We start from the raw sequence: 22631 nt of genomic DNA, 5'->3' as shown, positions 1-22631 counted from the left end.
GGAAAGTTCGCGTGCCGCGCCCCAGCGGGTCGCAGAGCCCGGGCAGCTCCAGGCGGGAGGGGAGCGGGAGGCGCAGCCCCAGCGGGCGCGCACAAGGAAGGTGCCTTCCGGAACACGCGCAAGGGCGGGGACTGGCGCTGCCAATGAGGTCCCGGTGTGGGCCGAGCAAGGCGGGGGGACGGGCCCGAGAGCTGCCTCCGCGGTGGCAGCTGCGGGAGCTGGGCTCCGGAGCCGCAGGAGCCGCCGTCGCTGTCGAGCGCCCAGCCCGCCGCTCCCTGAAGCACGGCCCCCGGGGTGGGAACCGCGTCGGAAGCTGGAAACTTTCCTGGCAGGTAAACTCCATCTGCCCGGGCGCCGCTGCGGGCCTCCGGGCGTCCGCAGCCGGGTCAGTGGCCGGAGATGGCGGGGAGGAAGGGTCCCGGGGAGCAGCCCGGGAAACCAGAGAGAGGCTGGTGGGAAAGTTTCGGGACGCCTCCCTCCTCCGCCCGGCACAGCGGGAGCTTTCCGGGAATAGGCGCGGGCATGCCTGGCGCTCCCGGCCTCGGGCTAGGCGCTGCCGGGGAATCGGTGCAGGCCGTTTCCTGCGCACCGGGAGGAACGGGTTGCAGCAGAGCCGGGCCGGGGACACCGGGATCACGCGGCGCGCAGGACTTTCCCAGCCGCCCCTCGTCCTCCTCTTCCGTCCCTCGGCTAGACAGGCCCTGGGCTGCGCAGGGCACCTGGAGTGAGGGTTGGGGGGGGCGTGCGGGAGGGGCGCATGGCACAGCGGGGTCTGGAGTGTCGCTGTGCGCTGGTCGCGAAGTTGCCGGGCGAACTTCAGCGGGGGAAATCGTACCGCCCGCTGTGGGCTTGAAAGTGTGTGTTTCACTCCTGCAGGCTGCGACTCGCATCTGCACGCGAATTTCTTTCCTTGGTGGTGGCGGTGGTGGGGTGATGATTTGGTATTAGACCTTGAGGATTTTTCTTTTAGTGCCAGCTAAGTGGAGGGTCATGTCAAGTTTGCGAGAGTCCCCTTGTCCTTGAGCGAGGAGTGATTACTTCGGAGGCATTATGAGGATTCAGGTTCTTCCTGGAGGACTTTTGGGTGTGTGTGGGCCCCCCGGGCTCGGCGCGGTTCTTTCCGGAACGGCTGGCGGGGAAGGAAGCCCTGGGCATTGTGTAGCGTGTTTGCAGACAGCAAGATCTCTGGACTGGCGTTCCCAAAACTTACTTGACTTATTGTGTAAAGGCTCCGGGAGGAAATGCGGCCGTGGCCAGGTAGAAACGCGGCGCCGCGGCCGAGGGCGGAGGACGCCGGGCTGTGACAGTTTTCTCCAGGCTGCCTAGGCTCCTGCTTGGGAGCCCCAGATCCTGGTGCCTGGACTAGTGGGACTCGTCTCAATATTACAGTTTCCTGCGGAGTGAACTCAGGGAGGTGAGGAGGGTACCTTCATCTTGAACTTGACCCGGGAAGTAGCGTCCGGGCGGGTTAAAAGGTAAAGGCAAGCGGAGTCTCAACCTGGGAAGGAGCTCACATGCCGCTGGCTCCTGGTTCAAAATCTTTTAGGAAAGGGCTCAGGGCGGCCGAGGTCGCGAACTCTGGAAATGCCAGACTCATCAGACTGTCGAAGTTAGTGTGCTGGGGGAGGGAATGAGAAACCTGGTTGGCTGGCACAAGGAGTTGGTTTTTCTTTGTGGTGAAAAAGAAGGGAGCCCGCGTCTCTGCTTTCACCAGATCCGCTACTCCCTTTCACCCCACTCCCCCCTTCCTGGGTCATCCTTATCCTGCCAGGCTGGCACTCTTGGGATGGGGGAGGGAGGAAGAGAAGAAAGCAGTTGTGAGGCTTCTCTGCTCTGGGCAGCCCGGAGGTATTTCAGATCTGCGACTAGGAAGATTCCTGGATTTTAACAGCTGCTTCTTGATTGCTGGGAATGAAAGAATTTATGAGCGCCTGTGAGGTGCTCATTATGGTGGTGTTCTGAGTGTTTTGCTCATCTGGGCTACTTAAAGAGCTCACAGGGACTTCCCTACAATCTACAAAGTTTGTGTCAGCTGGAATGCTTGTGGGTGTCACTCAAAAAAGCATCATAAATAGAGCTCGGTGCTTTTACAATGAAAAGTATGCCTAGTAAAGCAAGTTTGGTGTCTGACATTACTGGAGACTTTTTTTTTTTTTTTTTTTTTTTTTTGGTTTTTCCAGACAGGATTTCTCTGTGGCTTTGGAGGCTGTCCTGGAACTAGCTCTTGTAGACCAGGCTGGCCTCGAACTCACAGAGATCCACCTGCCTCTGCCTCCTGAGTGCTGGGAGTAAAGGCTTGCACTACCACCGCCTGGCTTTTTACTGGAGACTCTTTGCTTAGAGATTTCTTACCTGCCAAGTCGATGTGTCCAGGCCTCTCAACTGCTGTGATTCAACAGCAAGAGATGGGAAATAATGTCATTGATTTTGGTGGGGCAGGGAAGTCCAGAAATAAGTTTAAGGTCACTTGCATGTTCCTGGTGCCACAAACTTTTGCTGGAACTCGAAAGTATTGATTTTCCTGCTTTTTTGGCTTAACCACCAGAATGTCTAAATTATCATAATTTATGTTCGTTGTGGAGCTGAAACATAACTGATTCATAGTCAGCCCTTTTCTACTTCTCATAACAGCCAGAAGAACATTTTGTCTCTTCAACCACATATGATTTATTTGATGCCATAGTGGGGTTTTGATGCTGGGTGATTGAGGGCACAATTTTAGAGACAATGGAATTACTTTGACTAAATCATCCATTTTTAGACAACTTCTTTTCTGGGTTGCTGATTAATTCTTTATCTCCCAGAGAACATTAAAAGCCCCGTCCCTGGGCTAGTAGAGCTATAATCCATATTATAATGAGGCTTGCCAGAATAGCCGGGAGGTAGTTAGGTCTGTTTCCACCAGGCACTTAAAACTCAATAATAAAGATTTTGCTTCTGTTAGGTTGAGAATTTCCTAGTTAGAAAAAGGGTTTATGTTCTTGTCCAACATACATGAGGCCTTGTTGGGGGAGAGGTGTGGAGAACAAACTTTATTTTTATTATGGAAACTTTAGTTTACACACACACACACACACACACACACACACACACACACACACACACACACACACACACGAATTGTTAGTCTCTAGAATGGTCTTTTTTCTTAACTTGTGTTTGTTTTTTTGATTTGTTGTTACTTTGAGATGGGGCCTCACGATATAGTCCTTGCCTTCCTGGAAAACTCTGCAGACCAGGTTGCCCTCGAACTCAATAGAGATCTGCCTGCCTCTGCCTCCCAAGCACTGGGACTAAAGGTGTGAGCCACCAAGCTCAACTCTGAATGGCCTTTTGAATGCTTATTGTAGTTGTAAAACTACCTATTCCCTATTTTATAGAAGCATTTGCTCTACAGGACTATTAAGCCTTTCTGTGTTTTAGTTTTCATAGGGATCATCCCCAAAATGGAATCACATTGCAACTTTGTGATTAAAAGAGTTGGGGAAATCTAGGAATTTTGGAGCCTGTGTTGTAATATTAGAACAGTGCAACAGCAATTATAAGGTGCTTTAGTACATATTTTATCCTTAAACCTCTCAGTTGAGTCAACTAGGGCCCAGGAAATTACATCAGTCTGCCTGATGCCACCTGTGATGAAGTTGAACTTGAGCCCAGCTGGTTCTTGTTCTCCTATTCCTCTCCCTATAGCTCCCTTTATTCATGGAAGTCACCTGTGAATTCACTAAAGCCTGACAAACAGAACGTGTGGCAGTTTCTCACAGTGTTTCATTTATGGTTATTTGGTTCGAGATCCCCAGGGCTTCTATCTCTGCTTTGATATGAAGGATTAAAAACAGTTCTCTAATAATGATAACTAAGCATTTTCCCTAGGAGAGTTTCAGAAAGTCACATACCTCTGACTAATTGTTTACCAGTTTCTTTTCTTTTTTATCTAGTAGGCTTCGGGGTCTAATGTGATTTATAGTCCAGATGTGTATCAGTGGTAGCATTCTTTCGGAGATCTCTTATCTCCTCTCTCTCAAATCAACGTCTTTTTTAAAAACAAGGATGAACACACCCTTTGCCTTTCACCTTGGCTTCTGTCACACTAAGTATAAAGCTGGGCTGAATATTCCTTTCTTAGAGTCATGTGCCCTTACTATTGAGTGCATAGATTGATTTTTGTAGCACTTTCCATGCTATGAAAGTCTCTTCTCGTGGTTCAGTGGTGAAATAGAAGGAGGGTACAGTGACCGTTTTCATTGTTGGTTTACTGTGTTCCTGCCTGTCTGTCTGGGAGTATTAAGTGTAGCTGGACCCTTGGTCTGGAAGCTGGTCATGATTTTTGGTAATACTGAGAATCAAACCTAGGTTTTCTGACATGCTAAACACATTTGCTACTGAATTGCACCACTTGTCTATGAACTTTAACAGGTTCAAAAATGAAATCATATGATAGGATACCAGCTTTTTGTTGTCTTTTGGTTTTTCAAGATGGGGTTTCTCTGTGTTGCCTTGGCTGTCCTAGAACTAGCTCTGTAGACAAGGCTGGCCTCGAACTCGCAGAGATCCACCTGCCTCTCCCTCCTGAGTGCTGGGATTCAAGGCGTGCACTGTCACTGCTGCCGCCACCACCACCACCACCACCCAGCAGATACCAGCTTTTTTTACTTTACAGCTTTTATTTAATCTATTATTTGATCTCTCTGTGTGTAGATGTGGATGCGCATGCCACATTGTGTGTGTGTGTGTGTGTGTGTGTGTGTGTGTGTGTGTGTGTAGGTCAGAGGACAACTTATAGATTTAATTCTCTCTCCTTCCACTGTGGTTCTGGGAATTGAACTCAGGTTATTGGTCTTGCACAGTAAGCTTTTTGGCTCATTTCGACATCTCAGTGTCTCATTATAAGGTCTTTTATGATTAAGCAACTGGTCAGTATAAAGCATTTATTTATTTGTTGTTTCTGTATACAAGATTCTGCTTCCATGTATATCTGCACACCAGAAGAGGGCACCAGATCTCATAATGGATGGTTGTGAGCCACCATGTGGTTGCTGGGAATTAAACTCAGGACCTATGGAAGAGCAGTCAGTGCTCTTAACCTCTGAGCCATCTCTCTAGCTCCCAATTTGTTGTTTTTGACAGAAGGTCTTACTGTGTAGCCCAGTCTAGCTTCAAACTTATATTTTCCCTGCCCCAGGGTTCTGTGTGTGGAGATTACAAGTATGTGACACAACTTGTGGCTTCCTATTAAGTTTTTAAAACTTACTTTTGGAGGGATATCTTTGCAAAATATTAAGAAATGGGGTTCAACTGAAAAGAAGATATGTCAGTATCTGATGACGTAAATCTGAAATTGTTGCCCTTTCCTTGGGGAGCGAAAGCAGACGAGAACACCGAAGCAGTGTTTCGTAGTAAAGTCGGAAGTTGGTCAGTCTACCAAACGGGGCAGGAACAGAAAGTGGGTTTCTATGAAGGCGGCTCTTAGAAGCATTGCCTTGTGGTTAGTGAGAGGAGTTCTGGTTTTGTTTGCTTTCTTGCTGCTCATTTGTCTAGGTAGAGTCTAGCCCTTGTCTAGCCCTTGAAGGGCTTCTGTGAGTGTGGATGATCAAGAGGAATGTTCTAGAAAGAAGCATCCAGTAGATAGAAACATTAAGGGCAAAAAAAAAAACAAAAAATGTTGCAGAGACATGACATAGACCATGGATTTTGCCATTAACGTGAGAGAATTTTAGTCCCCAAATCTCCCAGCCATTATTCATTGCAGATAGATGTGAACCCAGAATGTTCAACCATTTAACATAGAACCACAGACTCAGCACCTTCCTTGCCTTTCTCAGCATACCTAGGGGTCACCTACCTGTGTTGGATTTGCTTATTGCCTCTGAGGGGTGGAGAGAGTGCAAGAAACAGTGCATGGCCTTTTAGCACAAAGGATGTACTGAAGCAAAATGGCACATTATATTATATATAGTTTTGAAGGCATGAAAAATACCATACAAATAAAGACGCGTCTGTTGTATTTGTGCAGTTTAGAATCAGTATATGATTGTGTGATAAACTTTTTCTCTGCGTTGAACATTCTTTGGCTCTGTTTTAATGACTGGCTACTAAATCCATTGCATGTATTGTCATAACCAGATAATCCTTTTTGACCTTTGATATCGTTGGACAGAAATCTCCCTTGAGACTATTGGAACCCTTTGCCTCAGCTAGGATGCATGTTAAGTCACCATGGCCTAGCTCAGCCTTTGGCTCCTGGTAGCTCCAAAACCTCATAACATCAAGAAGCTGTCTCTTTGCTGTTAGTGCCAACCTGAGAAAAATGGGAAAGAATGCAGACTGGCTAAAGAAGAGTTCCAGTTGGCAGGCCCCGTTAAACCCACAAGAAGGGACTGTGGGCGACAGAGTGTCCCACAGAGGAGGTTATTGTGGATGGAAAAGACAGGGAGTAGGAAAACAAAAAGAGCTGGCCAGCACCACATAGATTTCTAGAGGTGGTATTGGCTGGCCTTAAAAACATACCCAAATGGCAAAGGATGTTTTTATGACATATGGCCCTGTTGTCTGGAAAGCATAGCTGTGTCCATATTCTACAGAGATTTAGTCGCTGTGTGTTTAGCCATTTGTGAAGGGGGTATTGAGTTTCTTCTAAAAACTTGGGACTGGTCATGATTCCCATACACACACACACACACACACAGTCTATTATGATCTCCTCTCACTACAAGGCTTTGATCTAAATTCCGTGAGATTCATGACATCAATTATTAATGTTTATTGAGTACTTGCTGATGTGGTACTTGATGTGTGAATTTAAAAAAACCATGGAAACGAAAGAGTAGTTTTTCTCTATTGCTCTGTGCACACAGTGACAGTTCTGCATAACAGCGACATTCTGTATCATGATCTCCCTTGCTTCTTGTGAAATAGACCACCACCGTTTATTTATTTGGAGTGAGAACTGGCCTTAGTTGGATGGTTCTTCATCCATGATCCACTGGCTTGAGTGGTAGGGGCATTGCTATAAAAAGCTCACAACATTACTTCCTACCACAATTCTACCCCCCCTTTTTTTTTTGAGATAAGGTTTCTCTGTGTAGCTCTGGCTGTGCTGGAACTCACTCTGTAGACCAGGCTAGTCTTGAATTCAGAGATTTGCCTGCCTCTGCAGGCTGTGTTGCAGGCTCTGGCTGTGCTGGGCTTGCACCACCACTGCCTGGTCACAATTCTGCTTTTGATTACTTTTCAATTGCCCACATATTCATGCATAAGCTGTGTGCGACTCCTACCCCTTGAATCAAGATTTTAGTGTAACTGCACCTGCTGTCAGTGACTGATTAATGAACAGGTTTGTAACACTGATTATGACTTGCATATCTGTAGCATTACATGAAGCTTGGAGTGGTCTAACACTATGCAAAGGTTGTAGGTTCCCAAAACCACAGTGGTATCTTCTCAGCTGCTGAATTAACCAGCCCTAGAACTACCGTGACTGTAACATTGCTGAGGAAAATAATTTTTATTATTGCATAAGACAGTGATTACCAAAGCACATAGGACTATCCAATATGGGATACACCCTGGGTGTAGAGAGATACTTAGCACCTGTCCCTATGGATGTGTCAGGAACATTTTACAGCCTAGTGGATCTGACTGTGGTACCCTCGTTGCTGTTCTTGCCTTAGGTCAGTGGTTGTCAACCTTCCTAATGCTTAGACCCTTTCATACAGTTCCTCATGTTATGGTAACCCCACCCCCCCACCATGAAATTATTTCCATTGCTACTTCAAACTGTAATTTTGCTACTGTTATGAATCATAATGTAAACATCTGATATGCAACTCCTGTGAAAGGGTTGTTTAACCCCAAAGGGATCACAATCCACAGGTTGAGAACCACTGCCTTAGATGAACTCACTCCATTTTCTATAGATTTATGGTTTAAATTATCTGTTTTTAATTAAACTGGCTCCCACAAAATGGGAAGCAACTTTAAAAGGTTCTTGCAAAGAAAGTGTGGGAAAATGCTAATGGTACACAGTTGGAGCAAAGATAACGAGAAGGCATGAAGGATAGGAGCTTACTGCAAAGTGGTTAGGAAATTGGCTTTGATAGGTTGGAACAAGATTTGCATATATCAATTTATATTAATAAAAATAAACTCAAAAACTGATTGAATCTGAAATCTCATTAGAGTCTCAGGAAAAGCCATGTCTCATAGTCTTCATATGTGGAATCTAGTCAGTATTAATACGCACATATATAAACAAACGTGCGTGTGGATATAGTACAACATGTAGAAAGGAGAACAAGAAAGGCTAGATGTTGGCTGAGGAAGGACTGAATGCAGGTAATAGGCACAAGTCAGGGAAGAGGATAGCAAGTTGGTTCTAGTTCTAACTGCCATAGATTGTTTTTGGTGGCTTAAGTGCATAAACATATATTCCATAGTAAAAGTATAAAATCCAGTGTGAGCGCCAAAGCTTCCCTTCTGAATGGCCATGCTATGGTGGAACATGTTTTTAATCCCAGCATTTGGGAGGTGGAGACAGGCAGATTTTTTTGTGAGTTTGAGGCCAACCTAGTCTACATACTGAGTTCCAGGACAGCTGGACAATGTAGGGAGACCCTGTCTCAAAGACCTACCCCCCCCCAAAAGAAATTAATTGAGATGTATAAACTTTGGGTCTGGTTAATTCTGGTGTGTGATGAATTTGTTGTTGTTGTTGCAACTTTTGTTTTTCAAGAAAATTTTTGTTTTGTTTTGTTTTGTTTTTTTCTGTATAGCCCTAGCTGCTCTGGAACTATCTGTAGACCAGGCTGGCCTTGAACACAGGGAGATCCACCTGCCTCTGCCTTTGGTAAGGCTCTTCCTCTCCCCTCTTCCCCAAATTGAAAATTGCATCACCCTTAAGACTCAGCTCAGAGAAACAGATTGCTCATGAAGATTTCCCCTCTCTGTTTTCCACATTTCTGTGACTCTCCCCTTAATCTTCCTGGCACATGCCTGCACATTCATTAAAATGTTTTTCTTCTTTTGCCTTTTATAATTAAATTGTTTACCTGTTTGCCCTTTGATGATGGTAGGGGTCTTGCCTTGGTCACTTAAAAAAAAATATTTGCTTCTGCTTTGGAATGAAGGGACAGGCAGAGAATGTTTTTAATTATTTTATACATAAAAATTTTAATCTTTGTTTTTGAACTATAGACTATACATGATTTGGAAAGGATACTGTTCCAAATAATGATTCATCTGTTCTATGCCTTTTCTTTTGTCTGGTCACTCAGCTAGGACTGTTGCTGCTTGCCTCCTCAACATTGTCTTTATCTGTAGATTCACCACAGTCCACTTTCCCTTCCACAAATAGTGAGCCCCTCTCCTACATCTCTGAGGCATGGTTGAAACACTGATACTCTGTGCCATGTTGTCTTTTGACTGATGTCATCCGTTTGGAATACTTCACTGTCCCCTGATCACCACAATTCATTTGTTGCCAGAGAAAATACTGTGACTGTTTTTTTCCCTTCCACCTGTCTCATGACAGGGTCCTGACCTATTCGGCCAAGTAGCTGGACATGAGTCAGAGATCATTCAAGAATCAAACTGCTGGCCACTTCAGTCTCATGTCTGACAAACTGATAAAAGCCCTGTAATGCAGGTCTTTGAAACATGGCTTTGTTTTTTCTTGCAATCTAATCTTTGGGCTTTTCCTAACATGCAGCACCCCCATTTTTAAATAAAAAAAGTATTTTTATGTATATGAGTGTTTCACCTGCATGAATGTGTGTGTGTATCACTTTCATGTCTGGTGCCTGTGGAGGACAGAAGAGAGTTTTGGATTCCCTGGAACTGGAGTGTGATGGTTGTGGGCCACCGTGTGGGTGCTGGGAATCCAACTCGGGTCCTCTGCAAGAATCGGAGCACCTTACTTGTTGGGCCACCTCTCCAGCTCCAGAACCTACACTTTTTAAATGTCACTGTGCACCAAGTGCTCTGGGTGGCTCTCCCACTTCCAGAGCTTAGTGACCTCAGCAGATCAAAGAGCTGTGCAGATGTTGTATCAGAGCTGAGAAGGATCCAAGACACAACCCAAATAACTTATATTCCAAAACACTGTGTGTGTGTGTGTGTGTGTGTGTGTGTGTGTGTGTGTGTGTGTGTGTGTGTGTGTGTGTTTTGAAAATAAAGACTGAGTATCTTCTTGGTGCATACTATTAGTTGTCATATATATACACCGTGTAATATTAACCACAGTAAATCGAACACACTCAATCCCCGTGTTGCCTTGCCTCCGTGAATCTGACATTCTTTATTTGTTGTTTGAGATGCATACAACACTAGTAATCACTATGTTTTTAAACAGTCACTCTAATATGTAGGAAGTGTTTGTCCTATTGTGGTTTGATTGCTCAAAGGTCTTTAGTCTGCTCTTAGAAGTACTTAGTTAAATATTGACATGAGCAACAATGGGAGGCTCCACGGGATGTGGTACAAAAACATCATTGGACAGTCCTAGGTAGCTACCTAGTGGATTAGATAGATGAAGATCTTTTGGTAGTTTTAAAAAATTTTTAAAAATGTGTGTAGGTATGTGTGTGTTGCACACACTGCTGTATGTGTGTGATCAGAGGACAACCTATGGGAGTTGGTTCTTTCCTTCCCATGGAGGGGGATATACTAGAAGTCAAGCTCAGGGGCTGGAGAGATGGCTCAGAGGTTAGGAGCACTGACTGCTCTACCAGAGGGCCTGAGTTCAATTCCCAGCAACCACATGGTGGCTCACAACCATCCGTTATGAGACCTGGTGCCCTCTTCTGGTGTGCAGATATACATGGAAGCAAAATGTTGTACACATAATAAGTAAATAAAATCTTAAAAAAAAAAAAAAAGTCAAGCTCAGGTTGTCAGACCTTTGGCAAGCCCCTTTTTGCTGTTAACTGCTGAGCCACCTCATTAGTGGTTTTTCTTTTTCTTAAAACAAGGTCTCATGTTGTCCAAGCTGGCCTCAAACTCAATAAGTAGCTGAAGCTAGGCTTGAACTCCCAATCCCTTGGTTTCCAACTTGTAAGTGACAGGATTGCAGGCATGTGCCACCATGGATAGCTGATATATAGGAAGACCTAAATGCCTGTGAATGGTTAGATATCTGTAATTACCACCAAGCCAAACCCTGGGAGACTGTCTTGTATGCTACTGTGACACTGGCCAGAGCATTCCTGTTGGGAATGATGGACCTCCACTGCTCAGCTGACATTCCTTACATAGAAAGGCTAATTGAGGGTTGACAAGCTGTCTGATTTCAAGTTGAGCTCTGCTAGATACTTTGTGCTGCTATGATGAAAAACAGATTCCTCCAGAGTTTTGAGGGTCAAATGACAGAGTGTATACGAAAGTGTTTGGAACATTATAAATGGCCTGGTGTAGGCAGGGGAAGCATAAAATCTGATTCTTGTCGTGTTGATTTCTATCTCATATTTCTTTTTAGCCATTTCTGTTTTCTTTTGAGTACATTTCCGTGCATTTTAGAGTATAGCATATCCTAAGTAGAATGGGATGCAGTTTTTCCTCAAAGAGTTACATTTAGTAGTTGAAAGTGGCTCTAAAACATTTAGCTGTGGCGTGGGAATGATGTGTGATCAGGTGATGCTCTGGCACTTGAGTTTGGCCAAATATTGTAAGGACCTGCTTATAAGTGGGATACTGCTGCATAAAGATGGGGATTATGGCCTCTGAGGTAAGTGATGGCAAACTTTAAGTGGTACCCAGGAGACCTTTGATTTTTAAGGGTATTTTAATGTCCCGAGAGAGGCTTTGGTGTTCCTTGGAAATAACATAGATTGAAACTGAAAAGTTAAGTGTAGTTTGTCAATTTGGATGAGTTTGAAATTGTTCCACTGTGGATTAAAAGGAAATGGATGAGAATAAATAAAATTTGACTTCATGGAGGGCAAGTTTTCAGTGGAATTTAGTATTGTAGATATTTACAAACCAAAGCATGTCAGAGACACAGTGTGATTAATCACAGATGCAAGAGGCACAGAAGCAATAGGTAGCCCTTAGATTGTCAACATGCAAGTTTGATTTTATTATTTGTGTTACAGGGACCAGTTTTGCAGCCCAGGCTAGTCTGACACTCAATGTCTACTTGCTTCAGTTTCCTTATGCTGGCATTGCAGCTGGATGCCATTACATTCTAGCTGCCTTGTCTGAGGTTCTTAACTTGAATGTGACTTAAGACAACCTTTCCACAAGGTGATTTGTCTAAACAAACAGCAGTTCTCAAAGTGGGTTCCATGAAAAATTAATTTTCTTGGAACTGTAGGGCACTGCAAAGGCACAGGTTTCTGTAGTTAAACAAATGCAACAATCCAGGTCAATTGAAGTATACCAGGTAGGGTGTGTGGGTGTGTGTGTGCGTGTGCGTGTGCGTGTGCGTGTGCGGCTATATGTGTGTGAAAATTTGTATAGAGGCCTGAAACTAATGTTGAGTGTGGAATTAGTTACTTTCTTTTGCTGTGATCAACACATGTCCAAGGTGACTTGTAAAAGGAAGGTTTTTATTTTTTTATTTTTTTTATTTTTTATTTTTTTGGTTTTTTGAGACCGGGTTTCTCTGTGGCTTTGGAGGCTGTCCTGGGACTAGCTCTTGTAGGCTGGTCTCGAACTCAAGAGATCCACCTGCCTCTGCCTCTCGAGTGCTGGGATTAAAGGCGTGTGCCACCAACGCCCAGCTAAACAGTCAGGTCTTATTCACATTTTAGATCTCTTAGAAAGCAAATAGAGAATACAGTTTTGCAAATGCATGGAGCAATAGATATTTTTTGCAAAGCATATTTTGGCTATAGAACAATGGTGATTGTAGTTTGTCAGGTATTTTAAAGCAAATCCAGATATGTAATTTTACTTAACACGTTTTTAACTAAGGACTAAAAAAAATCACTACTTCATTATCACATAAAATTAACAATAGTCTCTCAGTATTATCTTATTGCCCCCTAGATGTCATTTATTAACGTTATCTTGTACTAAGAGTGAATCACATAATTCACATTTTATACTGTGTTGATTGTTCCTTCAATCTTTTTCAGTACAGAAAAATACTATTTACTTGCTTCCCTCTGTGTCTTGATCTTAAGCAAAGAACTTGTAGATTATCTTTGTTCTGAAATATTTTCATGTGGTGTAATTATTCTTTGTCCCTATTTCCTATAAACTGGAAGGTAGTTTTAAAGGTGTAAGCACGGCTTGCTGAGATGGCTTAGCAGGTAAATATACCAGCTGTCAAGTCCAATGACCAGAGTTTGATTTCTAAGAGCCATGTGGTGGAGAGAGAACTGACTCCTGCAAGTTGTCCTCAGACCTCTACTCTCAAGCCATGGCAGTAGCATGTACACATGCACACAAAAAAATAAAAATCGAATCAAGCTACAACTAGAATCAGGATAAAAGTTTTGGGGCAAAAAAGAAAAAGATAGATCCTAGACTGTATTTTTTCACCCCCATGATTTGGGAACATTTAAGTTTAGTAACTCATAAGTAGTAGCTTTAAAAAAAAAAAAAGAAGTCTTAGAATCTCTTTGGGAGTTGATTTTTATTATTAACATGTCAAGGAGGTGAAAGTTGAATTGGTCCGGTGTGATAAAAAGGTGTTCTGTATAGTCGCCTGGTTTAATAGTACTCTGTACCTTATATAGTATGTGTCTTTTGAGTAAAGTGTTTTGGTTGTTGAACATTTTTGGTTTCATTCAAAATGACAAGGTATCTGAGTTTTAATGATAAATTTCTATTGTATGGTGGCTCATTTTTGTTTGCACAATAGTTTAGAAATATGCATCAATTTTGTTTTTACTAGATACAGTTTTTAATAAGGACTCTGCTGACAAATGTATAGGCCAATCTAAGAACAAAAGTGTAAGGAAATCCTTATGGTAGTGAATTTATCTACACATTATCTTGTAAACTAGGATGTATAAATCAAAGTTCTCATCATTGCTGACTTTGCTAATTTAATTTGCCATGTAAGTTTTTTTTTTCTCCCTTCTGTAGCCTTTTGAGTGCTTTTATGTCTGGGAAAAATTAAAGGAATTTGTGTGTTAATCAAAAATAACTTAACCACATATAAAGTAGCTTTATATGATGAATGGCAACCTTCATAAGCCTTTACCAGCACATTCTTACAGTTAATCTCTTAGCTGGCAGGGATACTGTTTTATACATTAACACTTGCCTTTCATGAAGTCAGGTGCTTTGATCACAGTAGGTATTTTGTAACTATAGTACTGTACAGCAAATATACATATGTACTTCTCTCTCTCTCTCTCTCTCTCTCTCTCTCTCTCTCTCTCTCTCTGTCTTTCTTTCTTTCTTTCTTTCTTGAGACAGTTTCTGTGTAGCTTTAGAATCTCTCCTGGAGCTCGATCTGTAGGCTGGCCTCAAACTCATAGAGATCCTACAGCCTCTGCCTTCCCAGTGCAGGGATTAAAGGCTCGCTCCACCATTGCCCAGCCACCATCACCTGACTTTTTCTTTTTTTTTTTTTTCCTTTCAACATTAGCATCCTGAGTTCAGTGGGTGTGTGCCACCTTGCCCAACTCCTTTTTCCTTTTTTTTGCTAGTGTGGTGCATCAAACCACAGACCATGCATATAGCAAGCAAGTGCTCTACTATCGGGCTATGCTCCCAACCATAAGTTCATGACCTTTGGAGTCATCTGAACTTTGATTTTGTGTGTAGCTGTGTTAGGAGACTTGGCCTATTTCTATATTTGGGTTTTTGGTTTTTTGAGACAGGGTGTCTCTGTGTAGCTTTGGAGCCTGTCCTGGAACTCGCTCTGTAGACCAGGCTGGCTTCGTACTCACAGAGATCTGCCTGCCTATAACTCTGCCTCCCGAGTGCTGGGATTAAAGGCATGCACCACCAACACCCGGCTCTATTTCTATATTTGTGAGCTTAGCCTTAACGGCTGAACTCCAGCCCTATTTCTGTATTTTTAAATGAGGATAGTAATGCCTGTTTCTTGGAGTTTGTGCAAGAACAAAGGTTGAGACCCTATAAGATGCCTACTGCCAGACTTGGCTCATAGGTACCAACCTGATGGGTAAGTTGTTGGATGGAAATTTAAATTTATTTATTCATTTATTTATTTTATTTAGTGTGAGCATGTTTATATGCGTGGGAATGCCTATGTCTAGGTGGAGGTCAGAGGACAACTTGCAGTTATTTTATTGGTTCTCTCTTTCCACCATGTGGACCCGGGGATTGACCTTGGGTCGTCAAGCTTGGCAGCACCTCTACTAACTGAGCCATTTGTTCTGAGTGTTCTAAGAATTGTTAGTTTAAAGGGACCGAGGACTAAGCTCAGCAGTTGAGGATTCACTATGTGTGGGGTTCATTCTTCGGCTCTGGGGTGGGGAAGGCATTGTTAATTTTATGATTTTTTAAAAAATAGAAGTCCAAATAAGAACTTGGTTTCATGCTCCTTTCTAAGGTGGTTGGTTTATATTTACACAATTAGATGCCCATACGGAAACTTTTGAATAGACATACAGGGCAATTTTAGGTGGTAATTTATGAAAGAAAAGGAATTGGCTGACCTACTGAGACTGATAATACCAGAGGCTTCTTGGACTTTGGTGGTGGTTTGATCTGTGGTTCAGAACAGTAAATTGTATTTTATTTAGATGAAGCATTTCTGGATACCACACTTGAGTCGTGAATGTGTGTATTTACAGGGCAGTTGCCAGCCAGGAGGGCAGGCTTCACCAGAGAACTGTCATTGGGGGTGGTGGTGGGCGAGTAGTACTCCTTACAGACAGAGGGTCTTGTTAAAGACCATGTCTGGTGGGTTTAGCTCTTGCCCAGTGGGATTAGCTATTCTGCAATTTGTCTCTAAAGTCTGTCTTTCCTTCACTTTATTTTTATGTGCATTGGTGTGAGGGTGTCAGGTCCCCTGGAACTGGAGTTACAGACAGTTCTGAGGCACCATGTGGGTGCTGGGAATTGAACCCAGATCCTCTGGAAGAGCAGCCAGTGCTCTTAACTGCTGAGCCATCTCTCCAGCCCCTCCAGGTCTTTCTTTTGTCACTGACTTTAGATCTAGCTAGTATAAGGAGAATACTCAATGAGACAAGGGGGTTGTATTGCTTCCTACCCAGGTGGTTTTTGTTCTCTGAGAGAGAACTCAGTTCTCCAGTGACACCTCTAAGTCCAACTGCACTCGAGGTCTTTACCCCTTACTCCCACTAACAGGTTTGTTGATCTTTCTCTTTGAGTATTTCGGTTGAGCCTGAGGGACCTCTTCTACTGACCAGCTTTACAGTCTGGAAGTCAGGTCAGGTGGAATGAGGCAACATATCTGCTCTTGCCAACGTGGAAGAGAGATGCCATTTCTATAGGATGGAGACTGAGTTCTGAGCTAGTGGACTCTATAAAAAAGATTTCACCTTCATGGGCCTCCTTTGCATCCTTTGTTAACAGCAGCTTCAGCCAGTCTCACAAATACAATGTCTATGTATTTTTAAGGGTCAGAGTATTCATGACCCATGCTGTGTTGGTCCTAGTTAGGGTTACTACTGCTATAACGAAAGACCCTAACCAAAAGCAAGTTGGGGGGGGGGTTGTTATTATGCTTCTACATCATAGTCCTTTACTAAAGGAAGTCAGAGCAGGAACGTAGAGGCAGGAGCTGATGCAAAGGCCCTGTAAGAAGTGCTGCTTACTGGTTTGCTCCTCTTGGCTTTCTCAGCCTGTTTTCTTATAAACCCAGGACCATCAGCCTACTGGTGGCCTCACCCACAATGGGCTGGGCCCACTCCCACTGATCACTGATTGAGAAAATGCCCTTCAGGCTTGTCAGCTTACAGCCAGAGGCATTTTCTCTTCTGGAGGCATTTTCTCAATTGAGGTTTCCTTCTTCCCAGTGGCTATAGCTTGTGTCATGTTGACATAAAATTAGCCAATACAGGGCTCTTACATGTCATAGCTGGGTAGGACTGTTGGGGGCTTCTTTCTTTGTAAGTTTGCACAGCATCTTCTGGTGCCATGAAAGCTAGTTCTCAGAGAGGAGGCCTTCAGGTCCAACACAGGAGCCCCTGGGTCTGATATCTCAAGTGCATAGTTCTTCAGTAATAAGGACTTATTTTCCATCTGGGGAAGGGGGCAACAACCAATGGCAATAGCAATAGTAATAATAGCAGTAGCTTATACTATTTTGGTAGTCTCTTGGATAACCCTGACCAACAGCTCAGAAAGAGGGCTTCTTATGCCTGGTGTTGGGGCTTTCTATTAAATGGTCTTTGGCTCTTGCAGCCAACAAATAGTTTTTGAGGGCTGTCATGTCTTTTGAGGGCCAGGCAAGGTCTGTGTTTTTGTCTGAGACAGCAGCACATGTGGCCCCAGGGGAAGGTGACCAGGAGTTAGTGCAGCAGGAGAAAGGAGGAGGAGGTGGTGAAGGAGGAAGAAGAGGAGTTGTTGATTCTGGGCTGGCTTCAGGCAGCAGAGGGAGGAGGTGAAGCCTGTGTAGGATTTTGCCAGGTGGGAGGGAGTGCTTTCTGGATGAAGGCAGCACAATGAACAGAGGCTGAGAGGCACGAAAACAAGTCATGCTTGGGGGTTTGTTCTAGAACAGACGGTGCCTGGCATTTGGGTATAGTGGCTGGGAGGAGAGAGCCAGATTGCAGAGGCCTTGCATGCCAGGCTAAGAAGTGTGGACTTGCTCCTGCGAGCAAGTGATAGCTGTCAGAGGCCTTTCAGCTGGGAGGTGATGTAATCAGATCTGTTTTGGAACAAAGCCCTGGCAGCCGTGATATGGAGGATAGGAGACTGGCGTGGGGACAGGTGGGTAGTGGGGTGCCAGTAAGGCTTTTGAAGTAGGTCAGGTAAGAGATGACATTTATGGCTGGGGTTATTGGGAAAACGAAGACTGATGGCGGCTGAGAGCCTTTTAGTCTACATTTAAGACATATTAGCTTGTGGGGTTCTCATAAAGGGACACAGGCCCAGGGTTCCTGGGTCATCTGGGATTTGAAACCAGGTTGCTATTCCGTACCACTGTCCTCTTAGAACAGGGTGTCCAGGAACACTGTTTCAACAAACTGAGTTTTCAAGATGCAGCTTGCTTTTTCAGCAGCTCGTGAACTGGGCAGCACTGAGTCTACACACAGACAAGAAGAGCTCAGGGAAGGGCAGAAGCCAGTGAGCTGGGACAACAGGGAAACAGCACAGTGCGGCAGGAGGACTGGTGTGTCCGTGTTTGCTCTGGATGACATGGCTGGCTTCAATTGGCTGCTGTGAGCCATATTTTTGGAAAGCTGTCCATCTGGGAATTTGAAGAGAGATTCTTTTTCTTCTGATTTCTAGAAAGGTTAGACTTCAGGGGAGCACAGTTTATGCTTCTTTAAGCACCCTTACCTGGTAAGGAGCCTCGCCTGCCTTCTACCTTGGCTTTGGAGACAGGGTCTCTCACTGAGATTGGAGCTTGTGTATTTGGCTAGGCTGGGGGCCAATAAGTGCCCCTGAACCAATTGGTCTCCCCCAATCCCTGACTGACTGAACCATCTCCCCAGTCTCTATTTTAGGAACTTTTTGTAGCCCCTTAAACCATATGGTGTTGATTTTTGGTTTTAAGAAAAATAACCACCTAGGAAAATGATTTATTTTTATTATCTTGTGTGCATTTATATGGGATATTGCCAAGGTTGCACTTTTAAAAAAGTTATTTAGATTAACATTCAGGAGCAACAAGCCCTCAAAATTAAAATTTGCTTTGCCTTTTCAGTGGGCTTTCAGAAAGAGATTTCTAGGAAATTAGATTCCTATTTTTCTCGTTTACAGAAAAGAGTCTGAAGGCTGGGTATTGGTGACACAGGCAGAGAGGTAGGTGAATCTCTGTGAGTTGGAGGCCTGCCAGGGCTACATAGTAAGTCCATGTCTTAGGAAAAAGAAGTTGGAGTTTTGAAATCCTGGGGAGTAGAGAGTGAGACTGAGGAATGCTATATATTCTGGGTTATTAATTGGCCCAGGCATGGCTTAGGTTGTTCCTGACTAAACATTTATAGAGTCTAGGTGTGAAGCTCAATGGTTAGATTATAGAGTACTTATACGTGAAAAAAAAAGGCCCTGAATTTGGTTCTCTGTCACAACGACAAGTTACTGATTGTAGTTTTCTCTTTTCCCCTCCAAAGTAACAAAAAAGTACTCAACTCTTTGAAATCTGAGTTTTAAATAAAGTCAAGCCACCTCTTACTATATAATGGCTTATACCTAGTGACATCCAGTTCCTGCCCTCTTTGTCATGTCCAACTCTGCCAAGTTGAGGCTTTGAAGTCAGGAGACTGTGGTGAGGTCCCAACCCAGTGCCTTGGTCCCAGTGCCCTGAACAGATTGCACAGCTTCCTGGAGATTGTTCCCTGGGGATCTGGGGTGTGGCTGCTTCTGAGGGTTGTTTTGGGAACGGAGTGTGGTAAGGTCCTAGACTTCAGCTTAGTGGTGGGAGGTGGGAGAGGCTGCGTATTTGTCACCCTCACAAAGGCACACCAAGAACCTGCTTATTCTGTCAGCAGTGACCGAAATGCTGACTGTGTGCTGCTGCTCCTTGCTACCTTCTGTAACTCCTCCAGAGTTGGGAGGAAGGAAATCTCTGATTTGTGTGTGGCACTGTCTGCTTGGAGTTGATAGTGGGTCTGTTTTGGTTTTTGTCTTTTGCTGGTACCTGGCTGCCAACAGTAATATTTGTGTCTATGGTCCTCCTAGGCAGCGGGTTTTCCATGAACTCTTAGAGGTCAGACTAGTTTCTTGTTCATTTTTTCTCATGATTGGGAGGGAGATGAGCCTGGTGTAACTTCCTGTCTCAATAACAGGGCTTCTCAGCTCCCAGTGCCTCAGTTCCCATCCTGACTGGTGGAAGACAGATGGAAACTTGACTTGGTTGCTCGTTCAGTCATTTAAGAGATGCCAGTTGAGCCTCTACTTTGTGCCAGGCTTGGGGCCACATGCTTATTCTTAAAATGTCTAATTTGGTCCTTACAGGCCTTAGCATTCTCACCCCGTGTGCCTATTTTGTAGGTGATCATCAATCCTGACCCTACCCCCACCCCTCCCTGTGGCACTAACTTTCTGTTCTTGCCCTGCCCATGGACTCTCCACTAGGTGTTCACAGGAACACCTAGTTCCAGAAGGGATCCACTTTAAATCCTTACAGTTTCTGGTTCTGAGGTCCATGGCAGTGAGTGGTGTGGGCCTATAGATGCTGTGGAGTTGGGTGGTGGGGAGAACCATTTGGGACATAGAGAGAGCTAACTGGTTGGATTAAGCTGGGCTGCTGCAGCTGCTTAAGATTTCGTGCCCTTTGGATTTTGAACCGTCCTCCTAAAAGCCCTTGCCTGGATATGTATGCTGAAAGCAGGTTTATGGGGTGGGGGCTGGTTACAGAATTTGTTCATAATATGCTTTCTGTTTCACTGTAATTTCTGGATTGCTTTGGACTGACATTTGGGGGGATTCACTTACATTGCCCATAATTATGAGCTCATCATCACCTTCAGGACTTCACAGTTCAAGCTCCAGCATACATACACAAGGGAACAGTAATAAAATGTAAGGAGCAATGACTGTGGCATTCCATAGAATTGGATTCAAGTTTCAGCATCTACTTAATGCCCCGGCAGCTGTTTCTTAACATCAGAGCCTCAGTTTCTTCATCCATAAAAGGGGGTCATTGTCCTCTTGAGAACTTGACATACTGGATGTCTAGAATAGGTTTTTGCACATAGTAGGTGTTGGGAAGTGCTACGAGGCTGAAGGTGTGGTCTCTGTTTTGGAAGAACCTAGCATCTGTGGGCAAGGCTGGCACTGGGAGCTCCTCAGTTGGAGGTTAAGTGCCAAGACCTAGGCCAAGTAAGAGCAGAGCACAGGGAGCCGTTCCTCTCTCTAGTGTTGGGCAGACTCTTTGAAGCTTTTCAAGACAAGTTAGTGCTGAAGCTGTCTTTGGAAGGCCTAAGAACTGAGTTTGCTTCTCTGTTGCTGTGAGAAACACCAAGCAGCTTGAGGAAAAGAGGGTGTGTTTCATTTTACAGGTTACAGCCATCATAGAGGGGAGCCAGGGCAGGAGCCGGAGCAGGAACTTGCCGCTGAAGTCACAGATGAAAGGGGCTTACTGCCACATCCCCAGACTTGCATTTAGCTACTTAAAAAAAAAAAAAAAAAAAAAAATGGTGGTAGCATCCTTTATTCATGACGAAGGACACCTTTTCACACAAAGAAGCCACAGTCTCACATTAATACACCTAATGTGGAGATGCTCTGCAGGTGACACTGGACAAGGATGTAAGCCAAAGTGGTGATGATGCCGCTTGAACTGCAGGTCATAGTTGCCAGACATCCCCATTTTGTTTTCTCTGTCTAGGTTTATATACACCTTTGGGTGGCGCACGACACTACCCCCACCATCACAGGCTACAACCACCCCAATGGTCCACCATCACTAATGGGCTGCCCTACTGTCAAGTCAATGACAAAACTCTTATTCACTTCTTTCTGGTGACCTATGTAAACTGAACCTACCCGCCTATAGTGGCACCCTGCTGATACCTGGGTCCTTCTGCATCAATTATCAATCAAGACAATGCCCCAAAGACATGCTCACAGGCCAATCTGATAAAAAAAAACAATGCCTCAATTAAGGGTCCCTCTTTTCAGGTGTGTCAAATTGATGACTAAGATTAGCCATCACAGATGGGTTGTGGCCAAGGCCACAGCATGAGCAATGGACGGGAATATTCAGAGCTATACTCAGATTGAGAGGGGTGGGTAGTAGGAGGAAGGCAGGCCTGAGACAGAAGCCCTGAGAGCCTGGTGTGTGGCATTGTTGGTGGGCCTCATGGACCTTGCTGAAGAACTGAAACTTGACTGTATAGGTGATGGAATCTCTGAAGGGCTTTGGGGAAGGGACTTGGTTACATTTGCTTTCCTGTAGAATGGTAGGAAGGGGTAAAGATTTAGGAAGGGCAGAAGGGAGGCCAGGAAGCCAGTGAGACTCTTGTATGGCTAAGATTGTAACTTGAGCTTGGGTAGGAGTGGGAAGCATGGAGAGTATGAAAAGGTGAAAGCGGTGATTGATAGGTATATAGGGGGAGGAAGCACTGTTCAAGATTTCACTGTAAATAATGGGGGAGCGGGACACCAGTGTGGGAGAGAAGGATGCAGGGGTGGAAGAGGCTCTCCCCTCTGGGAGATTGAGGCGTCTGGGGCATTTAACACTAAGATACCTGTGGGGATCTAGGTGAAGTTCATGAGAAGTTTGAGGCTGGCCACAGGCTTTAGAAACACATTGGGGAAAAGACTTTAGGGTTGAGGATGAGAAGCAGCTTAGGGATTAAGATGCAGTACCACAAATGAAATGTGAATAATATATGTAAACTTCTGGTTAAAACATAAATGTGGAATATATTATTTAATAAGGCAACCCAAAAGTCAAGAATCTGGGACGGAGAAAGCCTAGCTTTTAAGACCCCTTTGTACGGTATGGTTGTTTTTCTACATCTGTATTTTTTTTTTTTTTTTTAGAAGTTTAGAGGAAATACTGCAAAGAAATGATTAATGTTGTACATTATCAGGTGAGCCGGAAACCAAGAGCAGAACATAAAAATAAC

At 44.3% G+C, this 22631-nt stretch overlaps 1 protein-coding gene across 1 annotated transcript in view; it reads left to right on the top strand.

The window, feature by feature from the left end:
• Positions 1-179: 179 nt before the first annotated feature.
• Tanc1 (tetratricopeptide repeat, ankyrin repeat and coiled-coil containing 1) overlaps positions 180-22631 on the top strand; it is a 226975-nt gene continuing 204523 nt past the window's right edge. The window contains exon 1 of the mRNA XM_027420370.2: positions 180-332. The gene's annotated coding sequence lies outside the window, so the exon portion shown is untranslated. The remainder of the gene's footprint in view (positions 333-22631) is intronic.

The sequence above is a fragment of the Cricetulus griseus genome, chromosome 6, assembly GCF_003668045.3.
Source record: "Cricetulus griseus strain 17A/GY chromosome 6, alternate assembly CriGri-PICRH-1.0, whole genome shotgun sequence".
NCBI lineage: Eukaryota > Metazoa > Chordata > Mammalia > Rodentia > Cricetidae > Cricetulus > Cricetulus griseus.
Note: the sequence above shows the minus strand (reverse complement) of the source record. Positions and strands in the feature narration are given on the sequence as shown.